Here is a 27,059-nt window from a genome sequence, read left to right on the forward strand (position 1 = left end):
CGACGGTGTCGGGCCGGCGCGCGACGACGGCGTCGGGGCGGTACGGGGTGGTGACGGTGCAGGGTGCGGGCGGCGACGGGGGCGGCGACGGCGTCGGCGGGGTGTGAATCGGGAAGCCTGGTGGCGTCGTCGGTGCGGGCAACTACAGAGATGAAATGAAAAACACTAAATCTTTGCTTATATAGCAAAGCCATTGGTCCCGGTTCGTGGCACAAACCGGACCAATGCACCCTTTAGTCCCGGTTGGTGCCACCAACCGGGACCAATGGCCTTGCGCTGGCTCGATGGTGGGAGTTTAGTCCCACGTCGCTAGCTGAAGAGCTCCCGCACCCGTTTATAAGCCCAGCTCTGTGTTCCCTTTCGAACTCCTCTGAACTGCAGACTTACGGGCCTAATGAGACACTGCAATGCCTGCGGGCCTACTGGGCCTGCTGCGGGCATGAATCCTCGCCCATGGTTGGGTTTCTAGTCGTATTAAGGCCGTGCTGGCCCAGTAGGTGGCATTTTTTTGCTATTTATTTTTTCAATTCTATTTACACTAAATACTTATAGTTTTTTAGTGATTTCTTTTTTCTTTTAGGTCACAAAAATTATAAACTTTCTGTTAGTGCCATTAGTTTTTAAAATTTGAATAGTTTAAATTTGATTTTTTTAAAATTTGTGTGAATCACTAGTTTATGAATAACTTCACTATAAAAATTGATTTTTGAGTCATTATTTTTCCTGCTATTCAATATTACTGTGTTTTATCATTATAATCAATTTGGTAATTTTAGTTAGTCATAACAAATATTATAGGCATTTTTTTCTTTTTTGCTAATTATTTTTTCATTTCTACTTAGAACTAAATACTTATAGTTTTTTAGTGATTTCTTTTTTCTTTTAGGTCACAAAAATTATAAACTTTCTGTTAGTGCCATTAATTTTCAAATATGAAAACACTTTTTTAGTTTTTTTTCTTTTAGAGCCTATTTTTTCCAGTTTTTTTGTTTTGTTTTTCTGCATTATTTATTTTCTTTTGTTTTTTGCTTTATTTTTTAATTCTTTTTGCTTTTAGTTTTAGAAAAATTATAAAGTTTCTGTTAGTGCCATTAGTTATCAAATTTGAAAACACTTTTTAGTTTTTTTTTCTTTGTTGCTTTATTTATTTTATTTTGTTTCTACTTACAACATAATACTTATTGTTGCTGTTTTTATTTTTTTCCAGTTTTTTTGTTTTCTTTTCTGTATTATTTATTTTCTTTTCTTTTTTTATTTATTTTTTAATTCTTTTTGCTTTTAGGTCAGCAAAATTATAAACTTTCTGTTAGTGCCATTACTTTTAGAAAAATTATAAACTTTCTGTTAGTGCCATTAGTTTTCAAATTTGAATAGTTAAAATTTGAATTCTTTGAAATTTGTGTGAATCACAAGTTTGTGATTAACTTTACTAAAAAATGAACATAGATGCACCTATAGAGAAAATTCGACCTAAATTCATAGTTTTCAAATGAACTCTGAAAAAGTTGGCATGGTATCATCATAATAGTTGCGGGAGAAAGTCTTCACTTTTTCTTCACTTGTGTCATTTGCTTATTGCGCCGTAACCATGGATAATCTTCATCGTTTATCAGGGTGCTTGGGTCAGCCTTGACATTAAAGGGAGGAATTTCATGAAACTTTTCATAATCTTCAGACATGTCTGTCTTGCCCTCCACTCCCAGGATGTCCCTTTTTCTTGAAAGAACTATGTGGCGCTTTGGCTCATCGTATGATGTATTCGCTTCCTTATCTTTTCTTTTTCTCGGTTTGGTAGACATGTCCTTCACATAGATAACCTGTGCCACATCATTTGCTAGGACGAACGGTTCGTCAGTGTACCTGTCGGGGAGGCTGATCCACCAACACCTATGGGGACGGAGCCCCTTTCGGTTCGGAGGGGGGCGGAGGTCGCACAAAGAGCGGATCGAGGCGGGACACGCGGGCAGTTTTACCCAGGTTCGGGCCGCACGGATGCGTAAAACCGTACTGCTGCTTGTCTGTGTATATTGAATCCTTGCTCAGGAGCGAGGGACGCTATCCGACTGAGCGTGGGAGTGTTTCTGGTGTTTCAAATGAGCCGAATTGGCCGACCTCCCGAACCAACCCCTTCTACGTTGCCTTAGGGCCTCCTTTTATACTTTCAAGGTGTCACCGACAGGGGGCAACGTAGACTAGAAGGGTAAAAATGGAAAAGGTTGCGGTAGGTGCAGCTACCACTACTATGGATACAGTGCACCCTACCTAACTCTGACGGCAGGGGACAAGGGCATTAAATGCCTGCCTGAGTTGCTTAAACAGTGCAAAAAGTGACCGTTAGGAGTGCCACCGTTTGACACAATGGCCTTCTCTTCACCTCCGCTTGCCACCTCGCACCCCTAGCTGCACAGCCTCCTGCCACGTGTGCTTGGGAGAGTCCTAGAGCGACACGTTAGCAGGTGTGCTGGAGCGCGGGCACGAAGTGCGGGTTTCCCGCGGCAAGCTCCTTGCCGCGGTCGTCGTCTTGTCATGTTTGGGAGCTTGTCGCTCACCGGGCCTTGCCGGGACGCAGGGCGCGTCGCGGCAAGCTTTCTTGGTATGCCTTGAGTGGCCTTCCCGGCAAGCTCCTCTTGCCGGGGTCTTGTCTCTTCCCAGCAAGATCCTCTTGCCGGGGCCTGGGTTGGCCTTCCCGGCAAGCTCCTCTTGCTGGGGCCTTGGTTCGACTTCCCGGCAAGCTCCTCTTGCCGGGGCCTTGGTTTGAGTACTTTGTTCTTGAATGGTCTTCAAGGGAACCACGGAGGGTCTTGGCGGTCACCCGGAAAGCCTTGCCGCGGGGCGCTGCAACTGCCCGTGCACGAGTTCGGGATACTAGGGTACCCCTACTCTAGTACACCGACAGGAGCCCCCGGGCCTGGGCCATACACGGTGCCGAGCGCTGTTGGGTCAGGCCCAAAACAGTGCACGGGCACGCGCGGCCTAGGTCACGCCGCATATCTCTCCGGTCCCATCGCGCACGCCCAGAACGGCATGCGTCAAACGCGGCGTCGTGGGTGACGCGGGCGGCGTGCGCGGGGCTAAGCCCCTCGAGCATGCGTCAGGCCACGATGATGGGGACGGTTCACGCCCTCCTCCTTAAACGGAGGTAGGCATGGGGGCGTGCTGCATTTACTGGATGGGGCCGGTGCACGGTTTTCGGGACGTCCACTCCCCGCGATCACGAGGCGCAGCGAGGCCGCCTCACCCGTCGTCTTGGTTCTGCATCCCCTCCACGCGGCTCCCATGCGCTTGGGGTCACGGACGGTGGAAGTGGGAAACTGAGCCGTCGCGAGCAGAGGCAGCGGTCTGGCCCCGACTCCCTGCTCTTCCCGTGCCTTGATTCGCTGAGCGGGGTGGCCGAGCCCCCACCTCGCTCCTTTATAAAGAGCGGGAGGGGAGCACAGAAAACCGCACTCCCTCATCTCCTCCTTTCTTCAGCTTCAGCTCCCCTTTCTCTCATTCGCCATGGAGAAAGGGAACCCGGGCCCTTCATCGGTGGCGGCGAGGGTCGCCGCCAGACAGCGCATCTCTCCATCTTCCGCACCCGTAGCTCGCCTAGGCGCTCCTTTTGCCCTTTTCGCCTCCTTGACCTGCCTCCTGAAGAAAGGGACAGGAGAGGGATTACGGGCATCTTATCTTTTTAATTTGTAAGCCTTTGGGCCTTAGCTGTACCCAAAACTTGTAATCCTCTCTTTCATGTTTTTCATCCTCTATGGACTGTACCTGAGTGGGATGTTTTTTAATGAAAAGGGGATTCTTGCCGGGTTATTTGTCTCGTGAGTTAAACCCACGCCAAGGAGCAAATCCTTGGTATCCCTCGGACAGACATTTCATCTCCCGGCAACAGGCCCTGCCGCCTTTCCACGTCGCTCGACCTTCCTCAGGTCTTTGACGGAGACGGGCACGAGGTGGGTGCGGTCTCCTCGTTTCATCCCCTTGCTGCCGCGACTACGACCACACTTGGCCCCAGAGACGAGCCCCAGGGCCTAGAGTTGAGGGAGCACGGCAGTTTTCGGGAAGAAACGTGGTTTCGCATTCCCCAGTCCATAAGAGGATGCATGATGAGGGATGAAAGACTTATCTGATATTGCAGCCCCCGGCAACTCTGGTTTGCCGTGGACGATTCTTGGCACTCGCAGCCCCCAGCGATACTGGCTTGCCGGGGCCCAGGTGCCGTCCGTTTTCTTCTTTTCTTGTCGCTGCCAGCCGTGTCACGGGAACACTTTATTAGGGGCATGACAAGTTATTTTTGTAATGTAACTCTATCTTAGGCAAAAAAATGTTGCGTTACTTCCTTTACTCGACTCTTGGCTTTGTATAGTTCTGCCCTATGCTTTCTAGGGAAACTTGCCGGTGCAGGCACCCTTGCCGCGAGCGCCGAGTGCGGAACTTCAGCAGCCTGCTGGCGGGGTCGCTACCGGCAAGCAACCTTGTCGCAACTAGTTGCAGCTCACTTAAGTTGTTGAGCGGACTCGAAACAAAGTAAGGGCGCTAGCGGCTCACTTAAGTTGTTGAGCGGACTCGAAGCAAAGTAAGGGCGCTAGCAGCTCACTTAAGTTGTTGAGCGGACTCGAAACAAGTAAGGGCGCAGCTAGCCTCGAGTTGGTTCCTCCGCGCACAGGTTTTCCATACAAAGCATGGTCGTTCAAGGAAAATAACTCAAAAACTTAAAAAACTGATTGCTCAAGCTTTAGCAACTTAGCTTTTTTTTCGTCTGCTTCCCGGCAAGGAGAAACTTTCTTGAACGGCCTGGTCCACACCATTATCTTCTCCTTCCCGCCCTTCTTCTCCTTTTCGTCCTCAAGCAGTCTGGCTTTTATCTTCAGCAGAGAACTTTGACGTTCTCGATGCCGGCTTCCGGCAAGCTTATTGCCAGGAAGGCTTTTATCTTCAGCAGAGAACTTTGACGTTCTCGATGCCGGCTTCCGGCAAGCTTGCCGCCGAGAAGGCTTTTATCTTCAGCAGAGAACTTTGACGTTCTCGATGCCGGCTTCCGGCAAACTTGTTGCCAGGAAGGCTTTTGGCGAAGAACTTCGTTGTTCTTGACACCGGCTCCAGGCAAGATTGTTGCGGGAAAGGCTTATGGCGAAGAACTTCGTCGTTCTTGACACCAGCTCCCGGCAAGATCGTTGCGGGAAAGGCTTATGGCGAAGAACTTCGTCGTTCTTGACACCAAAAAGATTGGCCCTAAGGGCGTTACCAGCCCTCAGGCCATAGCTGCGTTTAAACATGACAAGTGGTTAGCATCTGAAGTGCACTTAACACACATGCAAATTTTGACTTCTTCTACATATCCCCTATGCCTGCTGGAATGCTTTCCGGTGCGTACGATCCAGCCAGCGGCACTTGAGGGAACGGGCCCTTAGCGGCTATTCGGGAACATCGCCTCCCGGAAAGGTTTACCTTCTTGGTTCTAGCGCAACCTCACAAGTAGCCGAGCGGACTCGAGGCAACATGGAGCGCAACTAGTCCCGAGAAGGCTCCTTGGCATACAGGTCTATGCAGAAATCTCAAATAAATAGTGCATGGTATCTTCCTGTTCAACCTCTCTTTGTACGTTCACCCTACGCTTTTAGGGAACTTGTCGGCGCAGGCACCTTTGCCGCGAGCTCCGAGTGCGGAACTTCAGCAGCCTACTGGCGGGGTCGCCACCGACAAGCAACCTTGTCGCAACTTGTTGCAGCTCACTTAAGTTGTTGAGCGAACCGAAACAAAGTAAGGGCGCTAGCAGCTCACTTAAGTTGCTGAGCGGACTCGAAGCAAAGTAAGGGCGCTAGCAGCTCACTTAGGTTGTTGAGCGGACTCGGAACAAAGTAAGGGCGCAGCTAGCTACGAGTTGGTTCCTCCGTGCACAGGTTTTCCATACAAAGAATAAGATCTCCGAGGCGGATAACCTTATATAGAAAGGAAATATCTATAGTTTCGCATGACTTAGCTTTTCTGTTGCCGCACTGGCGCCATTCTTTTGGTCGCCTGCTTCTTAGGAGCCATGACGATGAAGAACAGCTGAGCCTTGACGAGGACGGAACGGCTGCCTCCGGAGGGTAAGCCCCCTACCTGGCGCGCCAAAGATGTCGGGGAGGCTGATCCACCAACACCTATGGGGACGGAGCCCCTTTCGGTTCGGAGGGGGGCGGAGGTCGCACAAAGAGCGGATCGAGGCGGGACACGCGGGCAGTTTTACCCAGGTTCGGGCCGCACGGATGCGTAAAACCCTACTGCTGCTTGTCTGTGTATATTGAATCCTTACTCAGGAGCGAGGGACGCTATCCGACTGAGAGTGGGAGTGTTTCTGGTGTTTCGAATGAGCCGAATTGGCCGACCTCCCGAACCAACCCCTTCTACGTTGCCTTAGGGCCTCCTTTTATACTTTCAAGGGGTCACCGATAGGGGGCAATGTAGACTAGAAGGGTAAAAATGGAAAAGGATGCGGTAGGTGCAGCTACCGCTACTGTGGATACAGTGCACCCTACCTAACTCTGACGGCAGGGGACAAGGGCATTAAATGCCTGCCTGAGTTGCTTAAACAGTGCAAAAAGTGACCGTTAGGAGTGCCACCGTTTGCCACGATGGCCTTCTCTTCACCTCCGCTTGCCACCTCGCACCCCTAGCTACACAGCCTCCTGCCACGTGTGCTTGGGAGAGTCCTAGAGCAACACGTTAGCAGGTGTGCTGGAGCGCGGGCACGAAGTGCGGGTTTCCCGCGGCAAGCTCCTTGCCGCGGTCGTCGGCTTGTCGTGTTTGGGAGCTGGTCGCTCACCTGGCCTTGCCGGGACGCAGGGCGCGTCGCGGCAAGCTTTCTTGGTATGCCTTGAGTGGCCTTCCTGGCAAGCTCCTCTTGCCGGGGTCTTGTCTCTTCCCAGCAAGATCCTCTTGCCGGGGCCTGGGTTGGCCTTCCCGGCAAGCTCCTCTTGCCGGGGCCTTGGTTCGACTTCCCGGCAAGCTCCTCTTGCCGGTGCCTTGGTTTGAGTACTTTTTCTTGAATGGTCTTCAAGGGAACCACGAAGGGTCTTGGCGGTCACCCGGCAAGCCTTGCCGCGGGGCGCTGCAACTGCCCGTGCACGAGTTCGGGATACTAGGGTACCCCTACTCTAGTACACCGACAATACCCAAGATTTTTTAGATCCACTTTTGTCATTCCGTACTGTGGGTCTACCTGTACCCCGCCTCCTGATAGATTGACCCATTTGCACTTAAACAAAGGGACCTTAAAATCATGTCCGTAGTCAAGTTCCCATATGTCCACTATGTAACCATAATATGTGCCCTTTCCGCTCTCAGTTGCTGCATCAAAGAGGACACCGCTGTTTTGGTTGGTGCTCTTTTGATCTTGGGTGATCATGTAAAATGTATTCCCATTTATCTCGTATCCTTTGTAAGTCAATACAGTCAAAGATGGTCCCCTGGACAACAACTACAGCTCATCACAAACAGTGTTGTCACCTCTGAGACGTGTTTCCAACCAACTGCTGAAAGTCCTGATGTGTTCACATGTAATCCAGTCGTCGCACTGCTCCGGGTGTTTGGAGAGCAGACTATTCTTGTGTTCATCGACATACGGGGTCACCAAGGTAGAGTTTTGTAGAACTATGTAGTGTGCTTGAGACCAAGAATATCCGTCCCTGCATATTATTGATTCACTTCCAAGAGTGACTTTTCCAGTCAGTCTCCCCTCATACCGCGATTTAGGGAGACCTATCTTCTTAGGGCCAGGAATGAAGTCAACACAAAACCCGATAACATCATCTGTTTGATGGCCCATGGAGATGCTTCCTTCTGGCCTAGCGCAGTTACGGACATATTTCTTTAGGACTCCCATGAACCTCTCAAAGGGGAACATACTGTTTAGAAATACGGGTCCCAAGATGACAATCTCGTCGACTAGATGAACTAGGACGTGCATCATGATATTGAAGAAGGATGGTGGGAACACCAGCTCGAAACTGACAAGACATTGCGCCACATCACTCCTTATCCTTGGTACGATTTCTGGATCGATCACCTTCTGAGAGATTGCATTGAGGAATGCACATAGCTTCACAATGGCTAATCGGACGTTTTCCGGTAGAAGCCCCCTCTATGCAACCGGAAGCAGTTGCGTCATAATCACGTGGCAGTCATGAGACTTTAGGTTCTGAAACTTTTTCTCTGGCATATTTATTATTCCCTTTATATTCGACGAGAAGCTAGTCGTGACCTTCATACTGAGCAGGCATTCAAAGAAGATTTCTTTCTCTTCTTTCGTAAGAGCGTAGCTGGCATGACCTTTATACTGCTTCAGAGGCATGCCGTCTTTTTCGTCCAAACATTGCAGGTCCTCCCGTGCCTCAGGTGTATCTTTTGTCTTCCCATACACGCCCAAGAAGCTTAGCAGGTTCACGCAAAGGTTCTTCGTCACGTGCATCACGTGGATTGAAGAGCGGACCTCTAGGTCTTTCGAGTAGGGTAGGTCCCAAAATATAGATTTCTTCTTCCACATGGGTGCGTGTCCCTCATCGTCATTCGGAACAGCTAGTCCGTCGGGACCCTTTCCAAAGATTACGTGTAAATCATTGACCATAGCAAGTACGTGATCACCGGTACGCATGGCGGGCTTCTTCCTGTGATCTGCCTCGCCTTTGAAATGCTTGCCTTTCTTTCGACATTGATGGTTGGTCGGAAGAAATCGACGATGGCCTAGGTACACATTCTTCCTGCATTTGTCTAGGTATATACTTTCAGTGTCATCTAAACAGTGCGTGCATGTGTGGTATCCTTTGTTTGTCTGTCCTGAAAGGTTACTGGGAGCGGGCCAATCATTGATGGTCACGAATAGCAACGCCTTTAGGTTAAATTCCTCCTGTTTGTGCTCATCCCACGTACGTACGCCGTTTCCATTCCACAGTTGTAAAAGTTCTTCAACTAATGGCCTTAGGTACACATCAATGTCGTTGCCGGGTTGCTTAGGGCCTTGGATGAGAACTGACATCATAATGAACTTCCGCTTCATGCACATCCAAGGAGGAAGGTTATACATACATAGAGTCACGGGCCAGGTGCTGTGATTGCTGCTCTACTCCCCGAAAGGATTAATGCCATCCGCGCTTAAAGAAAACCATATGTTCTTTGGGTCCTTTGCAAACTCATCCCAGTACTTTCTCTCGATTTTTCTCCACTGCGACCCGTCAGCGGGTGCTCTCAACTTCCCGTCTTTCTTACGGTCCTCACTGTGCCATCACACCAACTTGGCATGCTCTTCGTTTCTGAACAGACATTTCAACCGTGGTATTATAGGAGCATACCACATCACCTTTGCAGGAACCCTCTTCCTGGGGGGCTCGTCGTCAACATCACCAAGGTCATCTCGTCTGATCTTATACCGCAATGCACCGCATACCGGGCATGCGTTCAGATCCTTGTATGCACCGCGGTAGAGGATGCAGTCATTAGGGCATGCATGTATCTTCTCCACCTCCAATCCTAGAGGGCATACGACCTTCTTTGCTGCATATGTACTGTCGAGCAATTCGTTATCCTTTGGAGGCTTCTTCTTCAATATTTTCAGTAGATTCTCAAATCCTTTTCCAGCCACAACATTCTCTGCCTTCCACTGCAGCAATTCCAGTACGGTACCGAGCTTTGTGTTGCCATCTTCGCAATTGGATACAACCCTTTTTTGTGATCCTCTAACATGCGATCGAACTTCAGCTTCTCCTTTTGACTTTCGCATTGCGTCCTTGCATCGACAATGACCCGGCGGAGATCATCATCATCGGGCACATCGTCTGGTTCCTCTTGATCTTCGGCAGCTTCACCCGTTGCAGCATCATTGGGCACATCGTTTGGTTCCTCTTGATCTTCACCAGCTCCCCCCTGTTGCAGCATCACCGTATTGAGGGGGCACATAGTTGTCATCGTACTCTTCTTCTTCGCCGTCTTCCATCATAACCCCTATTTCTCCATGCCTTGTCCAAACATTATAGTGTGGCATGAAACCCTTGTAAAGCAGGTGGGAGTGAAGGATTTTCCGGTTAAAGACCTCGTATTCCCACATTCAGTGCATGGACAACACATCAAACCATTCTGCTTGTTTGCCTCAGCCGCATCGAGAAACTCATGCACGCCCTTAATGTACTCGGAGGTGTGTCTGTCACCGTACATCCATTGCCGGTTCATCTGCGTGCATTATATATAATTAAGTGTCCAAATTAATAGAAGTTCATCATCACATTAAAACCAAAGTACATACATAGTTCTCATCTAACAACATATAGCTCTCCAGAGCATCTAATTAAATAAACCGTACATTGAAACTATGTAAAACATTTCAATGCGAAAACAAATGTGATCATAATCGCAACCAAGGTAACAATTGATCCAGCGGCATAATGATACCAAGCCTCGGTATGAATAGCATATTTTCTAATCTTTCTAATCTTCAAGCGCATTGCATCCATCTTGATCTTTTGATCTTCGACGACATCCGCAACATGCAACTCCAATATCATCTTCTCCTCCTCAATTTTTTTATTTTTTCCTTCAACAAATTGTTTTCTTCTTCAACTAAATTTAACCTCTCGACAATAGGGTCGGTTGGAATTTCCGATTCACATACATCCTACATAAATAAAACCTATGTCACGTTGGTCGGCATAATTTTCATAAACAATAAATGAACCAATAGTTATAAAGATAATATACATACCAAATCCGAATCATAGACAGGACGAGGGCCGACGGGGGCGGATACCAAAACCATCGCACTATATAAGATGCAATAATAAAAGTAAGAAAATAATAGAAGTATCTATGTAAACATACAAGTAAGAATATTTTTTCCTTTCAGAAAGAAGATAAGAACAAGAGGCTCACCACGGTGGTGCCGGCGATGAGCTCAGCGCTGGTGATCAACGGCGGTGAAGACGGGGACGGGGCGTGACGGACCGCTAAACCTAGACAAATATTGAGGAAAATGGAGCTTGGAGATCGAGCTTGGAGAGGAGAAAGCTTAAGTAGTGTGGCTCGGGCATTCCATCGAACACCTTGTGTGCATAGGAGGTGAGCTAGAGCACCACCATGCCCTCTCCCCCTCGGCCAGGAAAAAACAGAGCAGTGTGCTCTGCTCTTACGCGTAGGGTATATATAGGCACCTCATTGCTCCCGGTTGGTGGCATGAACCAGGACTAAAGGGGAGCCATTGGTCCCGGTTCAAGCCACCAACCGGGACCAATGGTGGTGGGCCAGGAGCGAGGCCCATTGGTCCCGGTTCGTCCCACCAACCGGGACCAAAAGGTCCAGACGAACCGGGACCAATGGCCCACGTGGCCCGGCCGGCTCCCTGGGCTCACGAATCGGGTCCAATGCCCCCATTGGTCCCGGTTCTGGACTGAACCGGGACTAATGGGCTGACCCGGCCTGGACCTTTGCCCCCTTTTCTACTAGTGACCCCTATGACTGTGAGGAGTGCACCATGAAAACAGCAAGCAAGGCAAGTTCACTTTGACCATGTTACCCAGTATTTTCATGCATTGTAGTTTTTCCATGATTGGTGTGTGATTATCTATCGAGTAGATGCTTAGCTGCTATGAATAGTTGAAAACTTAGGTCCAAACTTACCCTGACCTTGTTACCATCGAGTAGATGCTTAGCTGCTATGACGTTGATTGGGAAAACATCATTTACCTTTCAGTCTTACAACCTTATGGTTTTCTACTTAACTACAATTTAATTAACTAGCACGATGGCCCTCGCAAATGCAAGGGCATCCCTGTGTCGAAATGATCAAGTATATATGTTTTCTCATGTAGATCTTTGGTTGCTACTATTACTCCCCTTCAGTGCATAACACACAATAATTTAGACATTAATACATTTTATATGTGTATCTCAAAATATGTATTACCTATTATTTCCATATTTCTAAGTGTGTAGAAAGAGACATACATTGCTTTCTTGTTGATACAGTAAAGCAAATCAACCCTACGGATCCAATAAATTTAAGTATAATGTGCTCAAATAACATGCAATAGTATATTTTCTAATAGTTTATTCTAACCATCTTGGAGTTACGAAACCTATAGTTAATTATTAGAGTTGTGGTTGCTGATTGAATTTTCGAAGCAAAATCCACGGGATCAAACATTCACATGAATTGATCGCTTGAAGATGTATTGTCTTTTTTGCGGGAAAATATGAAAATGAATTACCCTTAAATTTAAAATAGAAATTGTTTCGACTCACAAATAGCCGGATAAATATTTGCTTTTGACATTTTATGTGTATTCAATTTGCTCCCTATTTGTGATCAAATTATCCGTCTTTGTACATATCCAACAACTATTGTTTATTATTTCTACTTCGTCATTATATATTTAGTTAAGATGCAAGACGAGAAATACCTATCCATATATCCTTAATTTGTGCATTGTGTAACTGACAATGGGCATGTGACTATTTTTGGGTATATCTACAATAATCTAGCGAGGAGGAGGGGTTTACAATTTATATTGAGCATAGTTCAACCACCCCATTGGCTACATAAGTGATACCTATTTGTATCTTTTACGGTTGCACCATGTATAATTCAAGGTACTTGCAAGGCTAATATGACGTTTTAGAAGAAAAACATGCAATTTCTAAAGAATGTACTTATGGTCAAATTTGTCTTAAGCTTCACACCACGGAATATCCAGAGTACATTAATGTATAAGAGATCATCCTTTGATTTAGGAAATACAATTGGCTTTGGATATCTGAGTAGACTTTGAATATACGTAGGAATTACTACAAAGAGATGTCTATGCATCAGACTACTACTTAACTTATTATGGATCACTAAATGATAGTTACATGGGTTATACACGGTTTCAATTTTCGCTATTTATAGATGCCTAAAGATTTGTTCTCAAGACCATATTTATTCTGTTGACATGGTATTTGTGACTGAACTATACTGCATATCATAGGTATTATTGTTTTTCTAAACAAAACCCTAACATATGGAGTTAGTGAAACTGTATTTCCTTTACCTATAATTGACAAGCGAATAACCTTACAGAATTAAAGTGTGTTACACTAATATGTAAGTATATGCGGTTATAGTCATGCTATCAGTACTATCTACAATTGCAGGCTAAACAGACCTTTGCACTAATTCTAGATTGTCCCCTTACATTATTTTGTTACTCATTAGTATACGATACCGATCTTCATGAATATTGATTGTGTGTATTTATTAGCTTTGCTTACGTGATAGAGCAATCCGTATTATGCCTAATTTCCACTTGAAATATGGTGTAACTCGAAAAGACAGACTCCTTTTTAGTTGTAGGCGCGTACTTAACATTTTTTTTATCGAGTAGTCCAGCTTACCAAAAAATGGTTTAGATCATGGCCACATGTAGCTAACTTGAATCAAACCTCATAGTAAATTTCCTAATTTGAGGAGGAAATAATGAATATTCCTTGTAACTAAATTTACATGTTAAGTGCTCCTTGATGTGGCTGCCTTCTTTTTTATTTTATTGGCAAACATGCAGCTGCACTATTGCCTCCATAAAAAAGCATTGTTGTTGTTAACGAATCTTCAACTATCAGGTTTCATGACACCGAGAATATCACCAAGACATGTTTAATGAAGATGATCGAGAAGAGCAACACCCAACGATACGGCATAATAGATAGCAGTGACAATTGTGATGATGTGAGAGGAGTATTGAATGTGTATGCAAAGAGATAATTGAAGTCTGGGTTTTTTTTTGCATACCATAGATATGTTGTTTGTTATCAACTAATAAAACATTCAATATATAATTGTTCAGATGATGTATGGATGATGTTTATATACCATTATGAAGAACCATATGTCACACTTCATTAACAAAAACAGGGTTCACCTGATAGATGGTTAGATGTTTGGATTTTTCTTGGAGGCATCGAATTGTAGTTTATGTGATATTAAATAAGAAATTATAGTTCAGTCGAATATATTACATTTACGCGAGGAACATGTTTTTGGTTGCAAGGTGTCATGTTAGCTGCTTGCCGTTTTACACAACGGCAGCTGGTTACCACAACTATAGTGTATGAAATTGTAGGGTGTGGCAGATTAGTGGCAACATTTTTTATGATATGACGATAGTACTAGACATGGGGTATATGCATAATCAAAGTCTCAAGTTTTCTTACATAGAGAAGCTCTGTCGTTTGTGATCAACTAATATAGATTATATAGGTTAATGGTTGAAAAATGTTCTGAAATAACTATGAAGATCTAAGGTCTCTATAATTTTTGGTTACAATGATAAATTTAGAACTATGGGTCATATATCATTAACTAAAAGAGGGTGTATCGGGTATATGGATCTGCCATTTTGTGCTCAATATATAGATTTGTAGATCAATGGTTCAAATGCATTTATAAATTATTTGATGATCTACGATTGGTTGGTCGTACTTTGTCAATTAAAACGGAGGTTGCCAGATGTATGGCCAGATGTTCTCGTTTTCCTAGGAGGCAGCTTATTATGATTTTATATTCTATTAAATAAATAAAAATAAAAATAATTCTACAAGAATGTATTACATTGTTGCATCGAACAAGTGTGTAGTTAGCAGGCCATCATGGCAATTTGTTGTATTTTTGTGTGATATTAAAATGTAAAAGTTTAAATTTTAGATCGACGGACGGAATGGTCCATCATATTGGGAATCAACTATTTATTTCACAAACCAATTATTAAATTTGTACTGCCTTATGCGAATTTCTGGTGCATGTCTTTTTTTCTTATTCAATCCATCATCTTCTCATTATGTAGTATAACTTTTTTATGTAATCAAGGTTACATATAATAGTATTTATATATATATATATATATATATATATATATATATATATATATATATATATATATATATATATACTTTCAAAAGTTCAATTAAAGTTTAGATTGACGGAAGGAATGGTCCATCAAATCGAGAATCAACTTTTTATTTCACAAACCAATAATCAAATGTGTAGTACCTTATGCGAATTTCGTTCACGCGCGGGCGTGTGTGTGTGTGTCTTTTGCGCATTAAACCGATCGTCTTTCATATTATGTAAGGATTAATATATATTTCTTAATTCCCACAAAATATATTTTACAGTAATCAAGGTTACGTATAATAGTAAATTGTTTGTGTATATACTCCCGTGAGATCGAAAAATACATCCGTGTAGGGAAGAACTGTTCAATTTTTAAATGCCACAAGATAATGTTGTTTGCTACCACACAAATACACACGTGTATGTACATAACTGGACCAATCGTTACTTAGGAAAATCTCTTGCCTGTACATATTAGGCGATAACTCTACAAAAAAATTATATAAAAGTACACTACCAATCGATGGGTGGTCGTAAGTCTTGGTGTCCTCCTTCACGTTTCCTTCTTTTTGAGCAACTAGCAAAGTGGCCCTCGCAATGCGAGGGCAACCTCTTTACTGTATTGTAGGTTTTTGTAATAAAAATTATGTTTACATAGATATACTTACTTAATTATGCGGCTGGAAATAATAAAGTTCTATAGTCAGCACAAATTTGTGCTAAATAGTATATCACATGTGTGAGATACATCTTTAACTCATGTGCGCAAGCAGATTTAAAAAATATATATAATTTATGTTTGTTATAGATCGTTAACATTAGGGTTTGTTTTTTCCCATGTCAATGAATTTTCATGATAAATTCGGTACTCATTCTATGCTCTATCCATGGATCAGGATGCCTCCTTCGACATGGAATGTTTTGTTCGAGGGACATATATTTCTCGTCAGTCATAGACTTGATTTGCCATAAACAACTCCTCTTGAACCAGTTGTCTACGGTAGCACGGAAATCCGTTGGTGCTCCCAGGAGAGCGCACTCCTGCGTGCGAAAATATTTTTAAAAATATCAAACAAATTCCAACAAAAATCCTATGTATTCTTTGTCACATCTAAATGCTACATACAAATTTGTAGGCAAAAAGATTAAACATTTTGGTATGTGAAGAAAAACAAAGTAAACACCAAATGTTACCCCAAAATGTCATCCTAAATTTGTCTTTTTCACCGGCGAAACGCCGCTGCTCCGTTTCACACAAAAAATTTCAAGGATGCTTGCGACACTAATAGAAACTTCTACAAAAAAATCTGAATTTTTTGAAAACATTTACTATATATTTTTGTTTAATATTCACGCGAGAGCGCACGCTCCGGGGAGCCAAAACGCTATTCTCAATAGCCATGCCCCATTACTTCATATATGTCACTTGTACATTAAAGTGTAGCCCCTTCTTACATTTCATGGAAGATATTGCACGGTCCTTCCTCCATTGATAAAATTGCATCTTAGGGTTCAAGGGATTTTCTTATAAGAAAATGAACATAAACATTTGAAAACAAATCATAACCCATTTGTGTACCTACCAGACATTCACTAAATGACCTACATACGTACTACATTCTCACAAAGTGTATCTGTAGTAAAGAGAATTAACCCCACAGGTATATTATCAGCCAAGCATATTAAAAGGGTGAGAATTAACCCCAATACTTCGACACTTTGTGCAGCGATGTTCCTCACACATCTGTATACACATGTCACTTATCTATCCAGTTGATGTAAAGTCATTCTTCTAGTAATAAATACTAATTCATTCTTCTAGTAGTAAATACTATGGTAACTAAAAAAATTCAGGAGCTGTTCCTTGTTTGACATGAGCGTTGTAACTGGAAATAGGTAAGACTGAGTGAGTTATATGTTCGAACTTGATAAAGAACTATAACAGAGAACAGACTCCTGTTGGAAAAGTCCGTTGATGATTAACTATAGGCTATAGCACAAACTTTGCACCTGAAAGATGAGCAACATCAGATCAATGATCTAAATTATGACCACACACTGTGTAGACACATGATATGACAAAAACAGTGAGAATGTGAAGGTCCTGAACTATATGTTAAACTTCAACTTGATTATCCAGTACCTACTGAAGTGCTCCTTTGCTGACATGGAGCTAACTATCATATAAATCAATATATGATATACACTTGTGGCCATCCTTTCTTTTTCGTCAGCAAATTCTGACCAAGTAAAGATATCTGGAACCTCTTTTTTGTCTGACAGGCATACTTGTAAAAAAAATAGTGTATCTGATTCTTCACTATTCCATCAAAATGATGGTCTCGTTGTGGATCTTGTGCTTCATCTACTAAAAATTGAAGTTAAGACGGATCTTGTACGCAAACCATTACACATCTCACAAATTTTTAATGGAATAAATCCACTCGTCGATGTGAAGAGAATGTATATGCCTATGCATATGAGATTATATAAAAGTTGAACTGGAGAGAGCTAGAATATATCGCAAACTTCCTACAGAGACGTGTCTATCTGTGCTAACTGAGGAAGCTAGGATGGTTTACAATTATACATAATGCATGTAGTGTCTAAAGATAATCAAACGAAATAGGAGAAAAGGTATCGCTGTCTCAACGTTTGGTTCAACTACTGTGTTAATGTCCGGAGCAAGGAACATGCAGGCCACGAAAAATCCACATCAACTTGCCTTCGTTTCTGTAGAAAAAGAAAAGCTTGTCTTAACTGAGCATAGACCTGCAGGTATAAACATGTTACAAAAAAAAAATCTCCAAGCCATGCCACTACATGTGACGGTTACCATGGTCTTAGTCATGTAGTTGCGACACAATGACGGCCAGCAATGTATCCTTCCTCGGCCTTGTTTTGCATTTGCCGATGCTGAGAAGAGATTTAAGTTGTATATATTATGCAGAAATAGATGGAGCATTTATAACATACACTTGTCACGTACCAGTACCTAGCTCGACGACCAACTGACCAAGCATCGGGACGACTGTACTACAGAATGTCAAGAGCTCATGGAAAGCTGCAGTATAGAGTGTTAATATCCTTGATCAATTTGTATTACCACTGAATAGAGCAGAGAACCACAAAGAGCAGATTAGTCACCATATTAGGCATAGACAACTCATTGATTGAATAATTCTACCATAATGGAAAGCTCTCTCCATTACCAATCGACACAGAAGCCGCAGTGCTGAAATATACTAAGAAGATATTATTTGGAAACCTCATTAAATTTGTTTGTTGGACACAAAGACATCAAAAATTTTGAGCGGCACACATCTCTAATTCTGAATATAGATTCTAAGCTTCCAGGTTCATTAGCTGATGGACGGTGTCCCAGTTCACCAATCAATTGCAGCCGTGGGCACTGGGCAGCATCCGTTTCCTTCCATAGCATGCTTCTACACACAAGAAACAGCAAGGCAAGTCATCCAGCACGTACAAATACCAACAAATATGAACATAGCTCCATCCATGGGCGCATGCACGTGCTGAGATTGCAAGCTCGCTTACCCTGATCTGCATGCCATAGTACAAACTTGTGAAGGAGAGCGATACGGAGGTCGTTGCACGAAAGTGCAGCTCTTAGATGTTTCATCACCTGCCATGGATGAAGCTAATAAAGATCCTAGCGTAGGCAAGTTGAGGGCCACGTCTGAACTGCGGCGGCGGCAGCAGCGAGAGGGTCATCGTGAGGAGGAACGGGAGAAGTTACGGTAGATGGGATATCAATGGGATATTTTTTTCCTTAGCCCACGTGATACATGTAGCTTAGATTTATTTTTGGAGGAAAGTCATGCGCACCCACGTCATGCATTTTTGTTTAGGAAAGTCCTAGGGATCTCATCATGTACTGTAGATGGAATATTAAAGGGATATTTTTTTCTCAACCCACATGATACATGTAGCTTAGGTTTATTTTTGTACTTTTTTGTTGGAAAGTCCTATGCACCCACGTCATATAATGGCAATGGTGGGTAATTATTTTCACTTAAAACACATCTAATGGCTATAAATTTTTAGTCTTGTAAATAAACGGTTGGATGTTTCTAATTTTTGTGGGATTTTCTAGGATATTCTATTTTTTCTGGTGAGCCCATAAAGCACTTTTTATAAATTTTTAGTCTTCTAAATAAATGGTTGGATGTTTCTAATTTTTGTGGGATTTTCTAGGATATTCTCTTTTCTCTGGTGAGCCCGTAAAGCACTTTTTATATATAAATAGATTCTGGTGTTCACATTCAAGGTTCAAGGTCCATCGGGCATCTTATGTCTACGTAAATTTTCAGGGTCCACATGACTCACATAGTGCTAATAGATGTAAGACGATTATACAAATCTAATGGCTATTTTTTAAGTTTTAGAGGGGACCACCAGATTGATGGTCAGATGTTTCTGATTAACTTGGGATTTTCTCTATTTTTGCTAATAGATGTAGGACGGTTATACAAATTTGATGGCTATATTTTTAGTTTTAGAGGCGACCACCAGATTGATGGTCGGATGTTTCTAATTAACGCGGGATTTTCTAGATAATTGATCTATTTCTCATTCACATTTTTCTTTTAGTATATAATAGATAGATGAATCAACTGGGCGGTGCTTCGGTATTGCTTGGTTGTTGAAAGTTTTGTGGGCGACCGTCTAGGCTCAAATGGATTGTACGAGTTCAAACTTGAATAGCTTCCATGTGTTACCAGAGACAATATGGGCTCCGTCTGGACCAAGTAAGTTGTGGGAACCCTCCTGGGCATGACCAGCAGATGTAGGTGTGTTGGTTGGACTGCGTCTGTCTTTTCTGAGAGGGATACTACTTTCCAAAAGTCTCATCTTGATGCAGCTAGCTACTTCACAAGTGAAATTTAGTAGCAAAAGGGTGTCATCGGGAATCAGGGTAAAGTACACAAACCTCTGCAGTGTGCATAAAACTGATCATGATTAGTCGTGTCCCCGTTGTGGACAAATTTTGAGCAACTCATTGGAGAATTGTCAGCTTGATCTCATCGCCTTGATTGGTCTAACAAAAGGGGACTATGGACCTAATCTCATAGAACTAGGGATGGACCAGGGTCTCTAGAGGTTGGCCTATGGAAACTGCAGAATGCAGGAACCCAGATACTCAAGATGCATTTGGATGATCGGGTCATACGATTTATCCAGGACTACCACAAGATGTTGTATGTCCAGCTATTAGAGTAGACCACTATTAAAATAAATAGGGCAAAACTATATTTCTGCAAAGAGCCTTGAGCCTCACTAGCCAAAGTGCATGTAGGTGAACATGATTTCCAATGAACCGTGGACTTGCCAATACATTCAATATATTGACCCTAGTGGCTGCAACATATCATGTTGCAGATGAATACTACGATGAGTGACTTACGTAGGGTTTCATGCCTCCACTCAACATGCTTCCTCGTGGTGTTTATGGAGCTTACCAAGATGTCTACCTTAGATTTGCTTACGTTGCCGCTCGTTATGAACTTTTTTGCTTATTGTGAGACTATCTATTTGACTAGCCTATGTGTCGGTGTCAAAACCGGCGGATCTCGGTTAGAGGGTCCTGAACCGTGCGTCTAAGGAGGATGGTAACAAGAGGCATGGGACACGATGTTTACCCAGGTTCGGGCCCTCTTGATGGAGGTAATACCCTACATCCTGCTTGATTGATATTGATGATATGAGTATTACAAGAGTTGATCTACCACGAGATCGTAGAGGCTAAACCCTAAAAGCTAGCCTACGGTATGATTGTTGTTGTCCTACGGAGTAAACCCTCCGGTTTATATAGACACCGGAGGGGGCTAGGGTTACACAGAGTCGGTTACAAGGGAGGAGATCTACATATCCGTATTGCCAAGTTTTCCTTCCACACCAAGGAAAGTTCCATCCGGACACGGGATGAAGTCTCCAATCTTGTATCTTCATAGTCCAACAGTCCGGCCAAAGAATATAGTCCGGCTGTCCGGAGACCCCTTAATCCAGGACTCCCTCACTATGGCTAGAGTTTGTAAGACTATCTGCTTTCTGGATCATGCAATGTAGTAAAGGACACATTTTGCGTATGAAACAACATCATCACCATGTATGCTGACGATTCGGTCCAGGGGTTGGCATAGAAACACACGAAGACCGTATGCCTGAAAAGGTGGGTCGTGACACTTATCTGTGAGGAAAGCAGTCAAACCAGCATTTTCCACAAATTGTTCGAACTCATGTCTGATGTCGAAACCATTCATGAAAGTCTCACATGGTCATTGACAAGCTTTCACTTCAGCACCTCGTAGAGAGTTTTTTTGTTGATGATAAGCTGTCATTGCGGTACTGTGGCCTGAAAAACCTCTTGAGATCATCCTCCTCAACATTTACGTTTTTTCTAAATTTTTAGGAACTCATAAAAAGTGAAAAAAATATATAATTGATCGAACCTACTCCCACAACTGTCTAGAGGCTAAACCATGCAACAAAACTACTTAGAACCAAATAAATTTGACATGCAAGCTTAAATGCATGGTCACCTACAGTAGCAAAATAAGCAAAGAATAAACTACTAAAAAACTAATTCGACCAATGGAGGGGTCACATAAAGGAGCAATCCCTCCAAATGGATTCGGAAACAGAGCTTCGAGCAAAGAGATCAAAAAAAATTCATGGAACAGCAAGAACATGAGTTGGGAAGCAAGAAAAAATTTCTGGAGGAAGAAGAAGGCAGGGGCCACGATCACTAAGTGAATGGGTGCATGTGGGGTCCACAAGCCACCATGGTATAGCCTAGGGGTTGCTGCACCCCTAGGCTTGTGGCCCCAGGGTGGATCCCCCATCCAGTAATTTTAGTGCCAAAAGTCTTAAATATTCGGAAAAAATTCCTGCTAAATTTTCAGGCATTCTATGATCTTTTATTTTTGAACCATTTTATTGCACAGAAAATCTAGAAAATAGGCTAAACAGGATATCAAAGGCCGTTAAACTTTATTAAAACTAATGCAGATAGAGAATAAAACAAATTTACAAAAAAAATGTGCTTACAAAATTTATCGACCATATGCCTTTGAAAAAGAATCCATTAATAAGGTTGATCAAGTCTTATTAACGAACTATTTCTGAGCAACATAAACCGAAGAATACTTGTATAGCACTAGTTTACCTCACCTTGAATAGGCATGGTTCCAATCATAATAGTTTGTTATTTCTTTTCTGGAACCAGATGTTTTCAATAGTGGTGGTCATAATTTTTTTGATAGAATTGAGGTTGTTTACTTTGTTTGGCTTCCTAGGAAAATAAATTGTATGCTTATTGCCATTGACATGGAAAGTAACCTTGCTTTTATTGCAATCAATAATAGTCCCTGCGGTATTAAGAAAATGTCTTCCAAGAATGACAGACATGTTGTCATCCTCGGGCATATCAAGTATAACAAAGTTCGTTAAGATCATAACATTAGAAACCACAACTTGCACAAACACCAATAGAAATAGCAATGGACTTGTCAACCATTTGCAAAGAAATTTCAGTAGGTATCAACTTATTCAAGCCAAGCCTTTTATAAAGAGAAAAGGGCATAACACTAACAGCAGCTCCCAAATCACACAAAGTAGTTTTAACATAGTTATTCTTAATAGAGCATGGTATAGTAGGTATCCCTTGATCTCCTAGTTTTTCAGGGAGTTTTCCTTTGGAAGAATAATTTGCTAGCATAGTGGAAATTTCAGCTTCAGAATTTTTTCTATTATTAGTAACAATATCATTCATGTACTTAGCATAAGGAGGCATTTTCATAGCATCAGTCAAAGGAACTTGCAAAAATAAAGGTCTAAGCAATTCAACAAAACGATTAAAAGCATCTTCATCTTTAGACTTCAAGGCCTTACTAGGAAAAGGTGTGGGTTCTTGTACCATGGTTCTCTTTCTTTACCATGCTTCCTAGCAACAAAATCTCCCTTATCATATGTTTTACTTTTAGGAGGTGGGTCATCAGGCTCAACTTCAGGATCTATCTCTACCTCCTTATCGGGTTCATTATTATCATTAGGTGAAGCATCATCAATAACATAATTATTAATACGTTCATGCTCATTACCAGATGAGTTTTAGCATCAGAGATAGAAACATTATTAGGATTCTCAACGGGTTCTTCTATAACATGTTCATTAGAAGCATGCACAGTTTTATTCCTACTCTTCTTCTTTTTCTTCTTAGGTAAACTAGGTGCACTGTCATTAACTCTCTGAGAATCTTGTTCAATTCTTTTAGGGTGACCCTCAGGACATAAAGCATCATGAGTAAATTTACCACATCTAGTTCCTACTCCATAAGCATGTTTACTTTGTTGTTTAAGCATATCTATAAACAAATCTTGTTGTGGTCTAGAAACTTGTCGAAGTTGTGTGTGAACCATGGAGAAATGTTTATTTGAACATTTAACATCATTAGAAATTCTAACTAGTACATCACTCAAGCTTCAATAATAATAGCATTTTGTTTCAATTGATCATTTATTTGCATATTAAAGTGTTGTCGTTTAGAAAAAAAATTATCAAATTCGTCTAAGCATTGGCTTGGAGATTTATTACAGGGAATATTACCGTTGTCGAATTCATAAAGAGAATGTACCTCTGCTACCTATTTCGGAGGTTCAAGTCCATGGTTCTCTTCAATAGTAGGTATTTTTTACATCTTCAACTTTAATGCCTTTTTCTTTCATATATGTCTTGGATTCTTGAATGTCTTCTGGACCAAGATATAGAATACCTCTCTTCTTTGGAGTTGGCTTAGGAGGTGGTTCGGGAAGTGTCCAAGCATCGACATTTTTCAATAATTCTTGAGCCTAATCATCTGTTCTTTCCATGAAAACACTACCAGCACAAATGTCTAGGTAGTCCCTAGAGTCATCGGTTAGTCCATTATAGAAGATATCGAGGATCTCATTAGTTTTAAGAGGTTGATCAGGCAAGGCATTTAATAATTGGACAAATATCCCCCAATCTTGAGGGAGGCTCTCTTCCTCGAGTTGTTTAAAATTGTAGTAATACGTTCAGGATCAACAAAGGATGCATATTCCTCATCATCAACAAAAATTGAAGTTGCAAACTTAGGATCATATTTCATCATTTTGTTCATGGCTTTTTTTTAAGTATAGTAATGAAACCATCTATGCCTTTATCAGTATCATAAGCCATAAACTCTGTGGTAAACTCCTCATCAAAAGTGTAAACTTCAAGAACATCCAATATTTTACTTCTAATAGGAGTACTAGGTGTAATAGGTGATTCATAATTTTTAGTAAATTCAGTTTATTTAGCTTTAGCAATATGGGCATCTAGCAATTCGCCAAGTGGGACATTATTATCAAGCAAAGTATAAGAATCATCATGAGTATCATCAATCACATAAGAAGTGCCTATTGTTTGTGACATAGTAGCATGTTAGCATGTAGTGCTGGTGTCACAAGTTGACTTTAAACAATAGATGAATCAAGCATAGAGCTAGTTGTCAGTTCCTTACATCCCCTCATCTTAGAGGGCATGATCTTGGTTCTGGAATCTTTGAGGTTCTTCATGGTAAATATAAATTATAGTAGATCAATAAATCCCAAGTGAACTTAATAGATAGAGTTATGCTCCCTAGCAACGACACTAGAAAATAGGCTTGATGCCCACAAGTATAGGGGGTCGCAACACCTTCAAGGGTAGTATTTCACCAAAATTTATCAATTCAACACAATGGGAGCCAAAGAATATTTATAAGTCTTAGAATTTGAGTTGTCAATTCAACCACACTTGAGAAATCACTTTGCCTTGTAGCAATTTATTAGGAGCACAATACTACGATAGTAGTGATAGTAAAGTAATTGTAGTAGTAACAGAAGTAGTGGCAGATCTATAGCAAGCAGAGCGCTAGAAACATGAGAAAAGGCAACAGTATTAAAGCGTAGGCATGGAGTAGCGATGCATATTTAGATGAGATTGAATATATAACTGTCACAACCTAGAGCGGCACACAATAGCTCCAATTCATCAACCATATGTAGGAATGTATTTCGTATTCTTGTATAACATCTTTTGTCCTACCCTCCCGTGGCAGCGGGGTCCTAATGAAACCTTAGGGTAATTAAGGCGCTCCTTTTAATAGAGAACCGGAATAAAGAATTTACATAGAATGAATACATGAACTCCTCAAGTTAAAGTCAACCCCGTCAATATGATAGCACGTGCATACAAACTTGCAGGTAAGATCAAGAAGACAAATATATTCATGAAAACATGACATGTTCAGATCTAAAATCATGGCACTCGGGCCCTAGTGACAAGAATTAAGCATAGCAAAGTCGTAGCAACATCAATCTCATAACATAGTGGATACTAGGGATCAAGCCCTAACAAATTGGCATGCTTACATATGAAATCTCATCCAACTCCATCTACCTCCAGTATGCCCACAAGGGGGTTACTGACACATGATTGTGGGCATCATGAAATTGTTGATGGAGAAGGTTTGCTAATGATGATGGAGGTGATTCCCTCTCTTCGACCACCAATAGCTCCCGACGAGGAACGGGGGGTGGCGGAACCTCCGTGTCGTAAAACGTGATGAAACTTTATCTCTGGGCTTTCTCTCGGGAAGACGGAATTTACAGTGCTCGAATTAGGTCAGATGGAGGTCCAAGGGTCCCACAAGCCTGGGTGGCGTGGCCAGGGGGATGGCTGCGCCGCCTGGGCTTGTGGGCCCTACCTGGCTCCCCCTGGTAACTCTTTACTCCAGTATTTTATTTGTTCCAAAATAATTCTCCTAAAGTTTCATCCAATTCTGAGAACTTCTTATTTCTGCACAAAAAATAACACCCAAGTAGTTCTGCTGAAAAAAGCATCAGTCCGGGTTAGTTTCACTCAAATCATGCAAATTAGGGGGGCAAAACAAGAGTAAAAGCTTTTGTAAAAGTAGATATGTTGGATATGTATCACCCGTATGTGTGACATACAATTGCTTCGTAGTTATCTCTTGTCATGTATGCGTTCTTCATCCCTGCAGGTACCCAGCATCATGGAGAACGAGCCATGGAGAAGCTAAGGGCAGAGAGACCGTGATGTGTTATTGTGGACACCAAAGATTGAAAGGTTAGTATAGTAACATGGATCCTATCTCTGGGGATACAAGAGGTGTCGTCATTAAACACCGAATGCTTCTATTTGATTTCTATCTTAATTAACAGTGCAACCCACGCGATGGATGGGGCCTTTGGTTGGACAGTTGACTCTTGATGCAGGAAGTGTGCCGGTCAAGACGTAATTTGGATGCATGCCCCACTTACATACGTACCAAACACATCTCGGTGGATGACTTCCATAGCACAAATTAAGATCAAATGGTACTGTCACAAATATATGGTTGTAATAATAAGTCCTTATACACATGCCTATTTTTCTTATAAGTGTTCTTGGTGTCAACTTGATTTTGATGCATTCAAAAGCTGGAATTAATAATCTGCAAAATCTTGGTAGAAACCTCTGACTTCAATGGTGCCTTGTTCTCATGGGTTTGGGAACTTAGGGTCTCCTCTTGGGGGGGGGGAGGGAATGCGAGAATCCTTTCTACTCCTTTACCGTATCCCTAAAGGGACTAATCAGTTGCTCTAGTAGATTTGCAATACCATTTTGTATCCCTATATTTTTATTGGATCACATTATGTTCTTAATTCTCGCTCTTATTATAGGGTGAGCACACCCCAACACCAGTACCAATCATGAGGATAAATGAAATAGCGGGTAATGATCAAGACCATAAACCTATTGCTTGTTTGTTCATGATCAATTCATCGCAAAAAAGGATTGCTAGTATGACCGTTCAATAGATTCACTCTCATATAGTTGGAGTGCCACTCAAGAATGATTAAACAAGTGGGTGGGCTGCTATAAAAAGTTTAGGGCCATATCACAAGAATGTGAGTGCACTTCCCTGAAGTATGTTACATACTTCTTTTCTTATGACATCGGCCATGAGTTGTACAAGCAAAAATACAAGAAGAACAAGCCTTTTATCATGTTGCATTGTTGGCATTGCTCCAACACAATCAAATGTGCAAGTTGGTGGTAAATTTGATGATGAGATAAGTCCCACTCCAAGAACGGACACACAAACTAG

This window comes from Triticum dicoccoides, chromosome 7A (genome assembly GCF_002162155.2).
Source record: "Triticum dicoccoides isolate Atlit2015 ecotype Zavitan chromosome 7A, WEW_v2.0, whole genome shotgun sequence".
In the NCBI taxonomy this organism is placed as follows: domain Eukaryota; kingdom Viridiplantae; phylum Streptophyta; class Magnoliopsida; order Poales; family Poaceae; genus Triticum; species Triticum dicoccoides.